The sequence below is a fragment of the Eubalaena glacialis genome, chromosome Y (assembly GCF_028564815.1).
Source record: "Eubalaena glacialis isolate mEubGla1 chromosome Y, mEubGla1.1.hap2.+ XY, whole genome shotgun sequence".
Taxonomy (NCBI): domain Eukaryota; kingdom Metazoa; phylum Chordata; class Mammalia; order Artiodactyla; family Balaenidae; genus Eubalaena; species Eubalaena glacialis.
The window spans coordinates 6,089,909-6,096,727 of record NC_083737.1 but is presented as its reverse complement, the minus strand read 5'-3'; positions in this window follow the sequence as shown (position 1 = coordinate 6,096,727).

The window sequence follows — 6,819 nt, the reverse complement described above, 5'->3', positions numbered from 1 at the left end:
CTTTCCCGTGTGCTTGCGGGCTTTATGTTTCCTGCAAAAGGCAGTCATTATTTTGTGCCCGAAAGAATAAACTTTAAAAAGAGATTAGGATTGACATAAATACGGTACCATGGGTAAAACAGATAGCCAGTGGGAACCTGCTGTATAGCACAGGAAGCTCAGCTCGGTGCTCTGTGATGACCTAGGTGGGTGGGATGGGGGAGGGGGGACGGAAGGAAGGTCCAAGAGGGAGGGGATATAGGTATACATATAGCTGAATCACTTCATCGTACAGCAGAAACTAGCACACCATGGTAAAGCAATTATACGCCAATAAAAAAATGAATAAATGTTTATTGATTAAAAAGAAGAGGCTTTCAAGAAAGAGGCAAAGCCAGGGGTCTCTGCGGAGAGCACACACGTGTCCGGAAGACGGGTCCTGAGGACGCCGCCGGGCAAAGTGACTGTGAGCTCAGTACCGGTTAAGGGCTGCCCCTGGTGTCACAATTCGGAACCACCTGCTGGCTGACCGTCCAGGCACAGGCGATGGAGGCCAGCTATGGTCACAGCCACCACACGGGGGCAGCGGTGAGTGACCCGCCCATTTCCCGGCCCCAGTTTCTCAGCTTCCCAGGCACAGAGCGGGGTGGTCTCTGGCCCGAGGGGTCGACTCAGGGTGGTGGCATCAGCCCTGGCTGCAGATGCAGGCCCTGTCCCCTTTGCCGGCTGGCTCGCCCCACCTGTGCAGGATGTGTTGAATGCCAGGTGACCACCTGGAGTGTCTGCAGCGGGGGCATCCCTAGGAGACCACCCAGGCAGGGGGCTGTGGGCGTGTGGAGGAAGGTGGGGGGCATCCCGTGTCCGCTGTGGACGTCTGTGGACCATTGCATACACAAGGACCCACATCATTGATGGAGCGTCTTGGGGTTCTCCTATAGCATGCAGCCCTGGGGGACATCTGGAGAGAGCTGGGGAGTCCTGCGGGGGCTTGGGAATGTGTGGGGCCCCCAGGGTCTCCGTGGGGGGGGTGAGAGTGCTTTGGAACCAGACGGAAGTGATGGTGGCCGAACATTGTGAATGTGCTAAACGCCCTCAAACTGTGCACTTAGCATGAGTGCTACAGCTTGTGAGTTAAACGTCAATAACGCTGTTTTTAAAAAAGAAAAGAACGAACACATCATGGGCATCTTCATCTCCGAGATGCCTGCAATCCAAGTGGAGGGATGGGTCTTCGCCGTCTCCTGGGGGCAGACAGACAGACAGCCTCCGACTTAGGACAGAGGCCCCCATCCTTGCTGTCACACTACCATGTGCAGACTTTGGAGCTGGCATCTGTGCTCCGCCCTGACCCTCCCCTGTCCGGTTGTGACCTCTTTCCCTTTCAGGGAAAACAGTTTATAATAAGTAAAGAAAACAAAAAATCGCCTGGATGTTTATTCACGGATTTGTATGAATGCAATGGTGTGGGCTGTGTAGAAATTGTAAGAGGAAACGTAGATTCATTTCTGCGCCTAAGGAAAGATATTCGTGGTGTATTTTTAGTAAAATTAAAAAGTGACAGGACTGCCCTGGTGGCGCAGTGGTTAAGAATCTGCCTGCCAATGCAGGGGACACGGGTTCGAGCCCTGGTCCGGGAAGATCCCACATGCCGCGGAGCAACTAAGCCCGTGCGCCACAACTACTGAGCCTGCGCTCTAGAGCCCACGAGCCACAAATACTGAGCCCACACACCACAACTACTGAAGCTCACGTGCCTAGAGCCCGTGCTCCGCAACAAGAGAAGCCACCGCAATGAGAAGCCCACGCACCGCAGTAAAGAGTAGCCCCCGCTCACTGCAACTAGAGAAAGCCCGCGCGCAACAGCGAAGACCCAACGCAGACAAAAATAAATAATAAATAAATAAATTGATTTAAAAAAAAAAAAAAAGAATGAGCGAAGGCATTGAGGAAAATAATCACAAACCGCCCCCCAAGGTGGCCAACATGGGGCACCCCCAAAACTTGATATGAACCACAAAGACACCTGTCTCCCTGCCCATCTTCCAGCCACGGGGGAAGAAGGACAAAGGAAGTACAGAAAACGCCCAGCTGAGGACAGTTCTCTTCGGTGGCATGTCTCTACAACCCCACATTAAATATCCAGGCTGGGTTCCGTCCACGCCCAGAAGAGACCCATCTCCCCGGCGGGGCTCGCTCAGGCTGTCGGCCAGGGAAGCAAACAGCAGAGTCGCGCCCCAGACACAGAGGGAGATGCCCGCTCCGATTTCCTGGGACACCCTGAGCCCATCGAAGTCAACACTACGGGCGTTTCACAAAAGGCCGCGGCCGCTGATAAGGAAGATTTCACTTAGAAACTTCCATGTTTGGGGTTAGGCCAGAGCTAAGAAGGCGCCTCTTTCGAAAGACGTGCGGTGCTTCAGAGAAAATAGAAGGGATGAGGTCTAAGTGGAGGAAACACTCGTTATCGCTGTGGCTGAGGAACCCGTGACCCCAAGATACCCTGTGTCATCACCCCAGAGAGCCTCGGGCCAAGGCGCCACCTGAGACAACCTGGACCTGGAAAGATGGGCTTCTCGTGGGAGCATCAGCTCCGGCTACGGATGGGCTTGGCCCCGGCAGACTCTTATTTACACGGATGGATTTACAATAAAAATCAGAAGCTGGCAAGTCAGCCCAAGCCGGGGTTGGCCACTGGCAGGTTCCAGAGCAGACCTGTGTACCAGTGGGACAGGGACCCTATGGGAAGGGTGAGTTTGCTCCCTGGGATGTGGCCGGGGACCCGGGCGGGTTTCAGGAGGCCAGAGGGAGGGGCTAGGGGTGCATGGTGAGTGTCAGGAGAAAAGAGTGTTCTTTTTTACAGCAGAGTCCAGGGCGGCTCTAACAACCACAGACTGAGGGCCTAAAACCACAGGCATCCATCCTCCCCCATCCTGGAGACCGGACACCTGAGGTCAAGGTGTCCCAGGGCCGCGCTCCCTCCGGAGGCTCCAGGGAAGGCTCTTTCCCGCCTCTTCCAGCTTCTGGGGGCTCCAGGCATCCCTGGGCTTGTGGCCGCCTCCCTCCCGTCTCTGCCTCTGTCTTCCCGGGGCTTCTCCTCTGTGTCTGGGTCTCTCCTCTTCTGTGTCTTGGAAGGACCCTGTCATTGGATGTAGGGCCACCCTCCTCCAGGGGGACCTCATCTCAGACCCTTCCCTTCACCACGTCTGCAAAGACCCTGTTTCCTAATCAGGTCCCGTTCTGAGGCTCTAAGGGATGTGAATTTGGAGAGGACCATTCACTGAGTACAGTTATTAAAAAGTGCAGCAAAGATCCACACCCCCAGCGGACGGGGAGCGGGTGATCCCTAAGTGCCGGGTCCCCCAGAAGCAGCAGCTGGGAGGACAGGTCTGCGGGTCCCCCGGGGACGCAGGGGGCACAGCTCACCCGCGCCGTGTCCGGAGCGCCAGGCCAGGACTCGGCGCAAGGCGTGTCCCCTCCTCCAGGAAGGACGCTCCGCCCCCACGGCCGGAAGCGCTTCTGCTGGGAAAGGTCAGGAGGGAAGCCTCTCCCTTCGGGAGAATCCCACAGGAAGCGGTCGGAGTCGCGGGGACCAGGCTGGCCTGACCCCCAGGGCAAGGCCAGCCTTGTGCCGGGAAGTGGCCCTGGAGGGTCTCTGGGGACCTCAGAGCGCACGGGGTACCCTGTATCGCAGCCTGCGAATTTCTTTTTTTTTTCTTTAATATTTATTTATTTATTTGGCTGCGTCGGGTCTTAGTTGCGGCCCACGTGTGGGATCTTAGTTCCCTGACCGGGGATCGAACCCGGGCCCCCTGCCCTGGGAGCGCGGAGTCTTAGCCACTGGACGGCCCTGGCTTCCCCGAAGGTCGTGCTCTCGGACCAGGTGATGACCACCTACGTATGGAGAACACGTGCAAAATTGAGGGACTTCCGGTTTAGAGGCAGAGCTGGGGGGGGTGGAGAGCCGGGGGAGGAGGGCGGGGGGGGGGGGACTCCCCGGAGACATGAATTTCTCTCTGCACGTTTTTCTGGACGAAAGACTAGATACAAGTCTCCCCATGAGAGAGAGGTTCCTGAAACGCTTCAGAGCAGGGGTGGGTGTTGGCGTCTAAACCAGAGTGGATTTGAAGTGGGTCCGGGGCCCCCCAGGGGGTGGGGATGGTGGCCCCAGGAAGGTCAGGTTCTGCCCTCAGGACGGACCCGCTGGACACAACAGGGTGTGTGAGACACAGGCCCCAGGGTGACGGGCTGAACCCCGCCGGAAATACGCGTGTGTCTGTAGTGACAGACAGGCAGACGGAACGTTTTCCCTTAAATAAATTAAACACACATTTAATATTTAATGCATACGAATGTACTTATACACCAAGGTTAATTAATAGACACTAATGCTATGTAACATTGATGCAAACATTAATTAATGTACACCATGTAAGTCATACGTTAATGGACCTGTATGATTCTAATAATATACTGTATACATGTAGTCTCTTTTTTATTTAGTTATTATTTACTTTTAAACTTTTTATTTTATATTGGAGTATAGTTGATTACCAGTGTTGTGTTAGTTTCAGGTGTGCAGCAAAGTGATTCAGTTTTTTATATATGTATATATATATATATATTTTTTTTTTTCCCAGATTCTTTTCCAATTACAAGTTATTACAAGATATTGAATAGAGTTCCCTGTGCTACACGGTAGGTCCTTGTTGGTTATCCATCCTATATATAGCACTGTGTACATATAGTCTCTTAAATATGTGAGCCTCCTTTGATATAAGGTGGTCCTGAAACTATTTCATCATAGAATCACAGTCACCAGTATTGTTAGCATCTTACTGTGGTGTTTGGAGGTCATGTAGCAAAAAAGCGGCATCTCATCGCCAAACCCTGCCTCATGAACGTTGTTGGGAGGATGGGAAGCCCGGGCGCCTGGATGCTAAGGATGGGAGCCCATCACTTTTATGTCCACGGGCCGCTCGAAGCTCTGTGCCGTGGCCTGCGTTCTGGGTACGCGGGTCCAGCCGGACGCCGCGTGGGAAGGGGGTTTAGGGGCTGCGTTTCTGGGCCGTGACCGTGGCCACAGGGAGGCAGCCCCCCGGGAACTGACCCACTGCATCCCGCGGGGGGCGTCCAGCCCCTCGGCAGGTCCCTAGGAGCCACCCGTGTCGGCCGGGAGCCCGGAGAGAGAGCGGCCGTGGGCCGTCGTCTGCCGTCCGTGCGGCCACGGGTTTCCTGGGGCGGAGGCGCTGCTGGCCCTGCCCTCCTCGCCGAGCCGGCCGTGCCCCCGGGGGTCGCGTGGCAGGTGCCAGGCGCTGGCTGGACGGGCTGCTGTTCTGGTCTCTCCCGGCCCAGCTGCTCCGTGCCCTGGCCTCGCCTACTCCCTTTCCCGGTTCCCCATTTCTGTTCCCCGTAGCTCCTTCCCCACATCGCGGGCTGGATTCCAGGCGCACAACGCACGCTCTCCCGCCTCCAGCCCCCGGGTGTGTGTGGGCTTTTCTGAAATTAGTCATTGCTTGTCTGACGGCACTAAACCGCTGATGGGGACGGAGCCGGGGTCCCCGGAGTGGGCGGCCGAGGGGTCTGCGGTCCCACGGAGGGAGGCGGCTCAGCACGCATGCGCCCCTGGGCCTCTGTCGCCTCCTCCGGGTAGCGCCACCATCCTCCACCTCGCCTGGTCCCGCCCCCCATCCAGAAACCCCCCCCCCCCCGCCAAACACTGAACCTCAAGTCTTCTCCCGGGTTATAGGGACACTGGCGGGGCTGCGGGCGGATTTGGGGGTGTGGTCTTCGTGAAACAGACCTGTCACCAGTGGCCCCTGTTTGTCCTCTTCTCACCCCAGGTCCACACGCCCAGGGCCTCCCGTTTGCAAGGTTCCTGGGGTTTGTGCTGTGCCCGCACGTTTGGGCTGGTTTGGGGCTGGGTCTCCCCATGGACAGTCAGGGCTCAGCTCTTTCGGATCGGCTGAGCTGATGGGCACCTGTCCTGTGACCTGGAGGCCCTGCGGTGCTTTTCTGTTGTGTCTTCCTTCTTTACTGGGGTTTTGGGCTTTTAGGGGAAAAATAAAAGGGAAGGAAGGAGAGGAGGAAGGGAGGGAGGGAGGGAGGGAAGAAAGAAATGGAAGAAAGAAAGAAAGATAAAGAGAGAGAGGGAGAGAGAGAGAGAGAGAAAGAAAGAAAGAAGGGTGGTGGGGCATCCCCCCCAGACCCAGGAGTCAGAATCCACATCTGAATGTCACCCCCTCGGCATCTGGGGGCGCACTGCCAGGAAAGGGGTCCAACCTGGGCTCTGGTAGCCCCGTGGGTGAAGTCCACTCCGGACTGACTGTCATTCCTCAGCTTTGTCATCCATGCCCACCCCTCCCCCACACTGCATCTGTCTAGACACCCCCTGCCCCTGCATCACTGTGCTTCAGTCCCAGATGAAGAGGGACCCGCAGACAAGAGGTGTCCACCAAGTGGTCACTGCCTAGCATGCATTTCAGAATTGCCTCAATTCTTAGCAAGACGCTCATCAGCCCTGAAGAGGGATGAGGGGACGGGGGTCTGGTCCTTCCCTCGGGGAGACACGGCTTTTGTCTCTCAGAGGGGCTGGTTGGCCACCAAGACTCATGCTCTGTGGGAAGTGGGCGGCCGTCACGAAGGACCCCAAGCTGCTCGGCTTGAATCCACAGACCTGCATCCTCCCCCAGCCCTGGGGACCAGACATCTGAGCTCAATGTGTCCCAGGGCCACGCTCCCTCCGGAGGCTCCAGCGGCGGCTCCTTCCTGCCTCTTCCGGCTTCTGGGGGCGCCAGGCGTCCCTGGGCTTGTGGCCGCGTCCCTCCCACCTCCGTGCTTATG